A 12,376-nucleotide genomic window follows, 5' to 3' on the forward strand; every position below is an offset into this window, starting at 1 on the left:
ATGAAACAATACTCTTGGAGGTAGTCTTTAAAAATTAAATACTTCTACCTTCCAGTTTTGAAAAAACGATTCCTGTGTTTGATTTTTTCAATAAGCATATCCTTATAAAACTTAAATGCTTTAAGCCAAATAGCATGCATTATGGTCAGGCCAAAGAACTGGAATATCTGTCAAATAGAAAGAATGAGAATTTCAGCATCTTGTTTTCAAAATAGTTGTACACACTCCTTGCTTCCTTCATGTGCCCTTGGCAGTCAGTCAGCTGTAAGACTTTTTGAACGCCATGATGTGCTCTGAAAATATCCTCTGCACTTCGTAAATTGTTAAGAGGATGAATTATGGAAATGACAGTGGATAAGGAAGAGCAGCAAAGATGCACATTCACTTGGGACATTGCCTTGAGGCTGGTGTCATTTGTTGGTTGGATGGTCTTTGAAATAGAGGCATTAGAGGGAATAAGTTGTAGCAAGCAGATGAAATATCTCATTTATAGGCATACTCATTGCACAGAAAGAAAACAACATCAAATATTATTAACAGGTGGTCTAGTGGGAAGGCAGCAGTAAACAATACTTCCTAAAAGTGAGCAATTCCTCTCTCCCTGATGGGCCACGTTCAGTTTATAAAAGGCACATCAGTATTTTAATGACCACATAGTTTACTTTTTTGTCTTGTTTTCCCTAACTACATATGGTTTGAAATCAAAACAAGCAAAACCCTAGTCAGTCATTAAAAAAAGTAAAAGTTACTTGTTTGTTTGTTGAAAAAACCTTTTGATTATTTTTACTTTTTTTTTAAATATAAAAATTAAGTCCTAATCTAATAGCAGTATGGATTTTGTTTAAAATAAATACAAGAGAAGAAAAATAAAAAAATGTTTTGGAAAAAACCCCACCAATGGAATGGGTAAATGGGCTCTGGGCTGATCAGGGAGCATGCTCTAGTGGCAGGTTAATCCAGCATGGCTTTCTTGGGTGCCCATCCTCCACCTTCACTGGTATTAATCAGCTTCTTCAAGAAAGTGACATTTTCACAGAATCTTATTAAATTTACCATCTCTGTTGCTCTCCAGTGCCAAGGCAAGTGCAATGTGTTTACATGTGGCATCATCACATATATTGGTGGTAGTGAGATGAAATTCCTGCTCTCTAATTAATTTTGCAGTGGGGAACTTATGTCTATTTTTGCAGATGGTTTTTAAATGCACAGATATTTTAAGCTGCAGAGGGGAAGATTTCATGCTCACGATGCACAAATTCTTATGGAGTGTGAGCATTTTAGTAACAGACACAGTTGTTAAGTTTCCCTGTTAGCATCACGTAAAATGTTGGATTCTCAAGCCCTGCACATTTTTACAGTGTTTTCTGTTCTAGTCCTCTCCCCAAGGCTGGAAAATTTCTTTACTCCTTCCTCTCTTGTTCAACTTTTTTTTTCATTAATGAGACTGTAGGTTTACAGTTTGATTCTCTTCAGGTTTCTGAAATACACATAGATACGCATCTTGTAAGAAAGAAAAATAAAATACTAAGTAACTTTGAAGCAATTCACAGCTGAAGAGTAGGTGTAGTAATGGAAACTATGCCCTGTGATTACAGGTGAGCACCCTGAGATGGGGTTCATTTCATCATATCACTTGGTAGAAATATCGTTAAATGTGAAGTTTTTATCCTACATCCTTCACTGTATGTGAAGGGTTTTTTGCCACAAATTCTATTCACATCACTAACATTATATATAGGGTCTTTAAGTAATGTGTCTGTGCAGCACATGCTAAAATTTTTATTCTTATTAATTTGAAGCACATAAAAAATAAAATCTAGCGGATTCTCTGATGGTCATGTTATGAGCTGCAAGTGCCTGCAGAAGTAGCTGACTATCAGGATCCATCTGAAAAATTTCTTTTATTGCTTAGTCATTCCTAAAAGCCCTGTTAAGTTAGGCCACGCATTTAATTGTTGCTGTTTCCCTCAGCCCTCTCCATGCCATGGCTGAAGGAGCTGAGCAGGTTTCTGCTGTTGCAGGGAGGTTCATGCAATGGTAAAATTCTGTGTTCAGTGTGTTTTGTGTTTTCTTGTGTGCTCTGTGGGGAACTGTGGAGAGGAAAGGAATTCCTCTTAAAGCAGCTCCTGTTGAGGGGTGTGGTGGTTCCTCTGCTCTCCTGTAGGGCCTCCGGGTTCTTTCTGTTGTTTGGCATCATTTTGGGGGTAATTCCAGTTATTTCCTTCAGCAGAGCTTGTTCCAAATGAATGAAAAAACCTTAATGTAAACATAAAGTGTACAAGGTTCAAAGCATAAAAATTGAAACTTACTGCTCTGTCTTGTTTGTTCAACCAGCAGGATCAACATCCCCTTTTCATGACCTTTTGCACTTGGAGTTAAAATTTTATAAGCTTTTAAACTTTGCTTCTGATTGTTTTTTCCAAATCAAATTTTAGCAATGCAGTTGGCATATACAGTTAGGTTTGTAGAAATGATCAAAGCAGTACATAATGGCCTAGCAGGGAATTAAAATTACATTAATGGAGGGTCAGGACTTTTTCACTTAGTTCTTGTGAACTACTGTCAGTGTTAAAGGAGGACCAGGACACTTTTCCAGTCCAGGGTGGTGGTATCATGCTTTTGGAGATTATTGTGCATTTGGCTGTTGGAGGCTTTTCTGGAGGGAAAGAGGAGAAAGAAGTTTACTTGATTCTCTTGGGAACTGACACATGGAAAATGATTGCTGACCAAAATACCCTGTGGCTCCCCAGTCAAAAGAGGAAAAAAATTCAAGTCTTATTGAGCTTAGAAAGAGACAAAATAACAGAGGGTTTCTTAGAGGTCACTACTTTTAGGATGATGGAAAGTCTGAAATGCTAAGTCCTGTTTAAGGCATATATTGCCTTCCTTGGTTTTAATCCTAGTATTAAGGAGGTGCTGTGGAAGTTTTAGTGTTACTTGTAATGAATTTGGTGAGCCTTTGTAGCTGGAGTTCAGTACTTAGAAACTTGTTTGTTCCTTTCCTGATCCCCTTCCAGAGGGCAGAGTTAGCTGTTTCACTATTGAGTGCATCCTGCTTCAAACAGCATTTTTTTGACATGTGGATTCTTTTCTTGTGATGCCCAGACAGTGCTCCTGTGCTTCTGCCTTCAATCTTCTCCTTAATCCTTTAGTTTACATAAGATCACTTTCTAATGATTTAATCTGTAATGAATATTGGTGGTAGGAATCAGCATGTTACACAAATACAGGATCAGGAATTATTCTGATCACAGGTGTGTAATGTTTTAATTTTGAAGTCACCTGTAGAAATGAACTTAATGAAGGTATTTTAAGGATTTTTCATATAACTGGCTCTTTATAATTTGTTGGTGTGAAATTCAGCTCCTGAATGGTCACTTTTGAAAACACTGGATGGTTTGATCATAGCCTTGTGTTTCCTGGTTTTTATCTTCCTATTGAATCATTTTATTTGTATTGGTTAGCACTGCAATATCTATTGCATCGATACTTACCCCTTTGTAAACTTTTTCTGGAGTCTCATAAAGTTCACTTTGTCAATGTGGACAGACAAAAAGAACAGAAATTCCTTTGAAGTTAATGTGCTGTTCTGTGGTGGGGGTTTGCTTTTAACTAAAAGAGTGAGAAGAGGATAGAGTTGAAACTGTGACTGTAATTTGTTTTTTAAAATAAATTCCATGTAAATAATTAAGGTCTCTAATTTTTGTTTGTTTATTTTCTTAACTAAGCATATATTGTTATCAGTAGGAAACTGAATGTTGTTTTAATTCTTTCAGTAAAAAGACTGGTAGAAAAATAGCTTTTATCCTTTTTTCATCCTTTAAAATAAATATTGATAGAAACTATCATAATATGGTTTGTGTTACAGGTGGTGTAATACCAAGGGCTGTACTGCTGCCACATCACAATTTTGTGGGGTTTCAGAGAGTAGTTCTGGTAAGGACACTCAATGATTTATCTATTTATTTGTCATAAAAGTGGGCTGTAGTTTGGTACAATTTAGTATTACCTGCATTTACAGTATTTGTTAGGTATCAGTTTCTGCAGTTCACTGAATCCTTACATTAAGTGTTCTTTTATTCAATGGTCTTTAACAGCTCCTTTTGGAGCTGTTAGTGTCTCATGTGTAAATCCATATTCATTTTGTTGAGAGTTACGATATAACACATCAATTCACACTATGGAAATAATAATAAATAGACCTTTTGTCAAAACACATTGTAAAAACTGTATTTGTCTCCTTGAAGTGTGGAGTCACTATTGCCTCGGTGTGTATCAGTTCTAAAAAAGGGTGTAAAATTACTGTATTTTGATAATAGTATGTTTTTTTCGAGTGCTAAAGTCTTGTCTTCCTAAAGGAAAATACAAGTGTGTGGTTCAGAGGGCAAATATGCAGACTGTGTGTTGTTATTAGTGTCTTCTTAAATGTGATGTACAGTCATGATTCTGCAGTTATTTTCTTTAAATGTATGGAACTGCAATCCCTGTATCATTTCTTTTGGTTTTGGAAACTTTTCCTTAGATATGTTTTCTTATCTCTTCTCCATGGCTGGAGTTACAAGGGAGATGAGATTACCTATACTTATTCTTAGAAAGGGAAAATTCCTTGTGCACCAGGCCATCAGCAGCCATGCTCAAGTATTGTGCAAGAGCACAATTGAGCATTTGTTCTTTCAGCAGGAGATAACTGAGACCACATTTGTATCTGTAGAATTTTTAATATATACCATAATTTAACAAATGTCTTGTGGGTGTAGCAGATGTCTTTTCTTTCCCCTGCACCCCCTTCCTTTTTTTTTTTTTTTTTTTTTAATATGCAATCCCTTAAAATTTTTGGCAAACTCTCTATGTGTGCTGTCCTAGGTCATTAGAGGGCACTCAGAGACAGAGGGAATTTATTTTAACAAACCCTACCTTGCAAGTAGCTCCCCAGAAGGTAGAGAAGGATATTGCTGATGTTCTTTGTGGTCTTGCAGGGTAGTGTGGTACTGGCTCTGCTCCAACACATCACTTAAGCAGTTGAAGGCAGCTGGGCTGGAATATGTTTAAATATTCTTCTGGATTGATCTGTATCCATGTGTACCTTCTAAAAACAAGGTGGGGTCCACAAGAATTTCTCAATGGGGTTTTCTGGTCAAGCTAAGAAACAAATAAGGCATTGGAGATATTGAGGAGAGAGAGGGGTGTCCTTGCTTGAGAAGTCTCTGGACTGATAAATTAAAGCAGCAAAAGGTGTTGGAAGTTGTGAGTGAATAAAGACTGAAGCCATTTTTCCTTCTGCCATGGCACTAGGTTGGTTTATCTAAAATAATTGGGCATGGCACTACTCACACTGTGTGATTTCCAGTCCTGTAAATGCATAATGCCAGGAGCATGCACCACTCATGCATGTAGGCTTACTTTAGAATTTCTAAGTCTTGGAGTGGCAGAAAATGGGCTTTTAGATTTACAGGAGAGAAATGGCTTTGGGAAGGTTTGAGTAGCATCACTCAAGAATGTTAAATGGCAATTCTGCAAAGTAAAAACATCATTGCTTTATAAATATTGTAAGAAAAGAAAGATGATGGGAGCTCTTTGGAGTCTGAGAAATACTGAAAATTTTTCAAAATGTTGTGAGCAATTTGTGCAGTACTTATTAAAGTATAATGTCATCTGGAAAAGTCATGGACTTCTTCATCTCTATCATCTCTTTATTTTCAAATAATGCTCCCATTACTGAAAATGGGTGAGCAGAATTTTATGTGCATAGAATCTGTTTGAGGCGAGGTAGAGGTAACCAAAGATGATGAGTTTCTTTTTGTCAAAAGCCATCCTATGTAATTTGTTTGACACTGAACTAGCAGAAGCAGTTCCTGTGATTGGTTCATTCTGCAGAAGGCAGAGCAGAGGTCACTTGTGGGACAAGCTGCAGCCCATTTCAGTGCAGCTGCCTGGGTAATAGTGGCCTGCAGTTACAAGGCAGGGTGTATTTCCATCTCTGCTAATGTTTTAGCTTGACTCAGCAAAACTGGTTTTTCTACACAAAGCTGTGGTTGTGTTTCCAATTGCATCAGTGGAGGAGCATTTTAATTCAAAATAGCACCTTCTGCTGGAGGGGGGTCCTTATCAGACAGATGAGGTATTGTCAGGTTTTGAATAGTTTGCTTCAAAGGGGATTAATTAAAAAATTAGTGAGAACAGATGTCTGATGTTGGCCTGAACAGTCAGAAAGAAGAGGAAATGTCCCGGGTTTGAACTTTTTATCTTAATTGGATCCCTTGTGACTCTCAGCCCATTTGATAAGAGTTTATTCAGTAGACTCTCCTGCTTCTACTGTACAAAGCCAACAGCTTTAAATTTTAAAGTTTTTATGTATGGGTTAGGCACTCAGGCAAGTTTTTGCATACAGCTTGGGAGGATGATTCCTTCACAAAACAAAAACTTTCTATACCACAGGCTGCTTTAGTATAGCTTTTTTATATCCCATGTGCTATACAGAAAAGCAAAATAGTGTTCTTTTAAACTATTTTAAAATATATTTTTGAATGTCATTATATATTCTTGTACAGGTGTGTTCAGGCTCCTTTTACCAGTTAGACCTTCTGTAGAGTGCCAAATTAGCAAGAGGAGCATTTGGTATGCTGCTTTAATCTTCCAAGATCAACAATGCAATTACTTCTAGAGATGCAGGTGACTTTGCAATGTGTAGGAGCTGTCTGGGGCTGTGTTATGGCAGGCACAGTCATCCAATCTCTGGGAATTTTTCCTTTGCAGTAGTATAAATATGCCTTTAGACTTAAGTGCTGATGAAGTATCAGAACTTGGCATTTATTCAAAGTTGTCCTTAGTGTGGGATAATTTGAGTCAGGCAAAATATTCCAATTTCTACAGGCAAGGAAAGAAGCTTGTTTTTATTTTTCAGAGCTTTCTGTGAAAGAAAAGGCTTGTCTTGATGATTCAGATATTGGAACAGTTCCCAGTAAAAAAAAAAGGTATATTGCAGGGAATGGAGAATCTGGTCAAGGAGGCTGATGGCACTGACAGTGTCGTGTGCCTCTTCCATGTATTACAGACATATCACTTCAGCATACATGCTATTCTTAATATTCTGTCAAAAGACCCTTGATACAGCTTCATTTTGAGAAAAAAAAAGCAGATGCTGAAGGCAGAAGGGGGATCAGCTTAATGTCTAGGCAATTTTTGGAGGCATGAGTGAGGTTTTTCATCAAATATATATATGCTTGAAGGGAAAAATCAATACAACTTCTTATTGAACTTTTGGTATAGCTAATATAGATGGAGATGTCTCTGCCAAAATACACAGCACTAATACCTAGACAGTACAGGTTTTGCTCATGAAAACCTCCACAGTCAGATTTGAGGTATGGTACAGAGTAGGACGTAGGGATGCAGAGATGAAATGTGTGCATTGAGGGTGGTTCCTGTAGCAGAAACTGAAAATTGTATAAATTAAGGGAAGAGATACTTGCAGGCTTAGAAAACAATCTGTCCCTTGTTGCAGAGTTCCTGGGGCTGAGGTGTTTGTCAGAGCTGCCTGTGTGCCCACCAGGGTCTCCAGTCCCACAGTGGGACTGCACCGAGGGTCACCGCACTGCCCCTCTCGTCCCTTGGTTGTCACCTCACTGCCTCCTGGGCCCTGAAGGGACCATGAGGACAGAGTGTTGGGGAAGATGAAACAGGAAAGCCTTATAAATATGATTGTCTGGCAAAAGATTTTGAGAATATAGAAACTATAAGCGAGATTGAAATGAAGGCAAGCTTTGAGATCCCTTCATTACTGAACAATGAGAAAACAACAATGTGGCCACTGAAGGTGCTCCCCTTCTGATGAAACAAGACCCTCTGCAAGCTGGCAGGTCCAAGGGTCCAAGCAGACCCTGCCAGCTTGGCAGAAGGGGTCCAAAGAGGAGTTTTTAGGGTTTGAAATGTAGCACAGTATGGTAATGTAGTGATTCCTATAGGTTGTATGGAAATGCTATAGGATTTGTATGTTGTACTAGATTGGTTAAGTGAGAATCAGAAAATTCAACACAGAAGATGATTTATTGTATTGTAACGGGAGCTTCGCTCACTTTTCTGTGCTCTTAGCTCTTACTCTTGCTCTTACCTCTTGTCTCTTAGCTCTTGCCTTTTACTCTCTTACCCTCTCATCCTCTCTCCCCCTCTCTTCTCTCAGTCCTGCTCTGATCTGTGCCTGGCAGCTCCCAGCAGGGCCCTGCACCCAGGCCCTTTGCAGTAACCCACAAGTTCCATGACCTGGCTCCAGAGATCTCTCGTCTCCGTCTGTCCCGACCGTGCTACCCCCCATCAATCCTACAAGGAATAATGCCCAGTCTTTCATTTTGTAAAAGTAAAGCAGCACTCTGCCCTAGTGACTGACCCTGTGGCCCCTACCCCACCTCTGGCCACTTTTCCAGGCTGTCTCAGGAACACACTCCTCCATCCCTCCTGCCTTGGCAGCTCTGAGATGTTGCTGTTGCTTTATTCCTCTATTACTTCATGATAAGTCATACCACTATTGCAGATTGACATACAGAGCAGTGAAAAAAGAAATGGGAATTTCTACATTGGTCTCACATTCCTGATATTTTCAGTTGCAGATGGAAAATAGGATGAGTAGAGTGATGATGCTGTGTCACTGCCTGGGACACTGAATCAGGGCTGTCTGCAGCTGCAGTCACTCGTGTTCTCAGTGGCCATGCCCAGTGTCTGTAGCAGGGCTGAGATCATGGGTATTCCCTCCCTAATATTTGATTTAAGTTTAACAAATAAGAAGAGCTCTGTCTCTTTGAATACCAAAATTAATGTTTGTCAGACAGTGTTTGTTTCTTAATTTCTTTTGTGGCTTTTGAGAGATGGGTCTTGGTAGGAAGTAGCCACAAAAGGCAAGAACTTCACATCCTCTTCTTCTTTAGAAATAATTCTGATATGGCATCTAGGTGATCTAGGTCCTTCAGGAAAATTTAGCTGCCTAACTTCAAAGTTCACCTGAAATTAAATCTTGAGGTGCCAAAGTGAATACAGTTGGTTTCTGATTCACTTCACAGGCCCTTTTTCTGAAATAAATTTGTAAGTGTTAAATTTGTTTTAATTAGTACATCTTTTTTTAAAATGATGAACATCTGATTTAATATTTTTTTTTTCCTGCTAATTGGTCTTTAACTATTGAAAAAAAACCTAGATGAAGATGGTTTTGTACTGCCCTTTTGCACCTGATGTTGTTTACACTGGTAACTGATTTCTGACATTTGTCCTCAGAAGCCGCAGTTTGATTATTCCTGAACAAAAATGTGCTGTCGTTCTAAGATGGCTTCTTCAAGACCCAGAGCTATGGTTTGCACTTTTTACATACTGCTGTTGCTTTTGCTTTTATTTAAGAATAAGATGGTGTAGTGGTATGAGGAAAGGAGGCTTTTTTTGCAGATCGGCACCCAGTAGGGCAGGGATAGTGCAGGCGGGTGGGAGTAGACACGGCTCTTGGAGGTTCACACGGATTCTGGTTTTGCATTCATGGGACCAGTTACACGTTATCTGGGACTTTTGGTTTGGCAAAAAGTGCGGGGGTTTCCACTTTTTTCAAGATCCTGCACTCATAATGGTTATTTACCTGCAGATCCCCACAGGCTCCTTTCAGGCTGCTTTAGTGAACAGAGGTGAATGTGAAACTGCTTGGGCAAAGCAAAGAGTTGAGTTTTTGTTCTGAGGATAAACTTTCTTAAGCTTTCTTTAGAACTCCATTCATGCATAATGCTGCAGTCAGTTGTGAGTTACACGTCTTTAAATCTCTTGAGGTGAACGTATGGGGCTAGAAGAACCTGTCATTTTACACTTAATTTATTCCAGCCTTTAGGATCTGTTTTATGGCTGTGGAAAATTTTGAATACTAAATATGATGAATGTTAGCCTGCATTTTTGATACCAAATTCTGCTGGCCAACTACATTAGATTTTTAGCATGTTTAATATCTGGGTAAATGGAGAAAAGCTTGTTTGAAGTGCAGTGTATTTCTGCTATTAAGGTTCACAAGTACCAATCTACCTGTTTGCCATTAATCCACAACTCATGAATAATACTGACCTTGTCCTAAGAAGTCAGAGGTATTCAAGGTTTTTTTCTTAAAAAAATCTACAACAAACCCCAGCATTGTTAGTAAAGCTAATTAATTGTTTTCCCTGTCCAAAGGGCACCCTATTCTTTTTCTTCATTCCAAATTTAAAAATGGATTAAGAAATCTGGCCTCCTCTTCAGTAAGTAGCAGGTTCTGATGTAGTTGCTCTTGAGCTGATTCTGTGATAAATGACCACTAAAGCTGGAAATTATCTTTCCTTGTTAGCAGTTCATATTTTCTTGACTTGAAATTTCAATAAATTGTAACTAAAGGATCTTCTCTATGTCCTGTGGGGTTGTTAGATTGGATTTTTTTTCGTTTTTCACCCCATTATGGTATTCCCTCACAGGGGTTTTGTGTTTCATCCTTAATTTTTCAGAAACCCGGGACTCAGAGCAGTTACTGTTCAGCAAGACATCTGCCTCAGGAAAAGAATTGGCAGCTTTTATGCATCACAAAGGAATTTCAGAAAAATTATTTATTCCTAAATTAGATTCTGCCAGAGTACATCATTCCAAAACTTCTTTTCTCATGGGAAAGGCATAAAAGCCTAGGCTTAACTATGGGGAAATAAGCTGGGTTTATTTGCGTTTAGAATTGATCAAAGCCTCTTCAAGACCTGTTCTGTGCACTGAGCACCTTGTTACTGCCTCTCTCTTTTTCATATGTTGATATCCTCAACACTGCTGAAGCTGTACTGTGCCTGATAATCCCTGATGTTTTCTAAAATAATGTAGGGGTCAGGAAAGATGCTCACACACACACACACACACACACACACACAGAGCATCCTTCCACTCCAGGAAATGCTTTTCCTGCTCCATTTACATGGTCAGTATTATTTATGGAGTAGTTCTGTCAACTTTTTACACTGAAAATAATACCTGCACTTGCAAACAACTTTGGAGGTGCTTAAAAAGCTGAGATGAGAGTGTTCAGGCTCAGACCTGAGGGGCAGGGTCAGTGAGGGAGTGGATCCTTTGTTGGGAAAGGTCGTGTTCATCAGTCTGTGCCCAGACTGATGCATGTTTGGCTTTCAGTTTTAATTTGGTTGTTCACCAGGGAAGAGGAACCAGTCCCCAAAGACCTGCAGAAATTTAATGTAGTTACCCAAGTAATGATATCAACCTTAATAAAACCCAAAAATACAATGTTTTGAAAAAAAAGCCTATTCCAGCACCATCAGGCAGAAGTGGCCACCAATGAGTGTTTTCAATTGTGGACTCCAAACTGGAGCAGAATTCACTGCTCTCAGAACTGCTGGGCAAGGGCTGCTTGGATCCCTGCAGGCTCAGCCTTGCAAGTCCCCAGTCACACATTTTGGACTCTTTTTATTTTGCTGCTGATTGTGCAAAAAATCTAGATGTGCAGTCTGACGCTGACTGGAGCAGGGAGGTGCCCAGCTAACCCTGGGCTGTGCTGAGCTGTAGGCAGCAACCTGGGGCACATAGGAGGTGCTGGCTGGCTCTGCAGACCTGCTCTGGTCCCAGTTTCTGCACCTGTTCAGGTACTGAGAGCTCAGAGCAGTGCTTGGTTACTCTGTGCAGGTGTCACTCTGAATCACCTCGAATTCTTGTTGTTATGGCAACATTAAAAAACTTCCTTATCAGGAGTGAGGGAACCCATGCTGGTAAATACACTGAAGTGCGTCAGACAATGGCCTTTCTCCTGCAGGCTGTTCAGGACATGACTCAGGGCACCAGGCTAAACAAACAAGGATAAATAAAATGAACAGGGTTTACTTGGACTAGAAAACACTGTTGTTGATTATGAAGTGATTTTTTTTTTCCAACCAGCAGAATTTATTTGTGCAAAATGTTAGCAACTTGTGTCGTAATGGAATAGTAATGAAAGGACATAGAAAAAGGAGGGACTGAAGGAGGCACAGATGAATGCTCTGGAGAGATGGGCTCAGGAGTGCAGAGTACGTGTAGGCAGTGCATGGTGAGGAGGTGAAAACCAGGGCAAATGTGTGGCCACAGGCTTGAGATCGGATGTCAGATGAAGAGATGAAAGCTGGAAGATGGATCACCAGCTTGGGAAAGATAGCAAGGGCAGTGGGCAGAAGCTGCAAAAGGGTGACAGTGCATGAAAAGGGAAGAGGAGCCCATACAGCCGTATGGAAAAACCCCAGTCAAGATAGGGCTGCTGTTGTAGGAGTGCAGGAATACCTTCCCACAGCTGCTTCTGGGAGCTACATCTGCTGTTTTATTACTAGCAGGTAGCAATGTAAATATTTTAATCATAACAAATAGAATCCATGCCAGG

General features: G+C 39.5%; 1 protein-coding gene across 2 annotated transcripts in view; it reads left to right on the forward strand.

Moving 5' to 3' along the window:
* Window positions 1–12,376, forward strand: part of TBL1XR1 (TBL1X/Y related 1) — a 109,101-nt gene that overhangs the window by 66,289 nt on the left and 30,436 nt on the right. Inside the window, exon 3 of one of the 2 annotated variants that reach the window (XM_066556323.1) lies at window positions 3,869–3,936. The exons of the other annotated variant lie outside the window; for it this stretch is intronic. The gene's annotated coding sequence lies outside the window, so the exon portion shown is untranslated. The remainder of the gene's footprint in view (window positions 1–3,868; window positions 3,937–12,376) is intronic. 2 annotated transcript variants of the gene reach the window in all.

The sequence above is a fragment of the Molothrus aeneus genome, chromosome 10 (genome assembly GCF_037042795.1).
Source record: "Molothrus aeneus isolate 106 chromosome 10, BPBGC_Maene_1.0, whole genome shotgun sequence".
Taxonomy (NCBI): Eukaryota; Metazoa; Chordata; class Aves; order Passeriformes; family Icteridae; genus Molothrus; species Molothrus aeneus.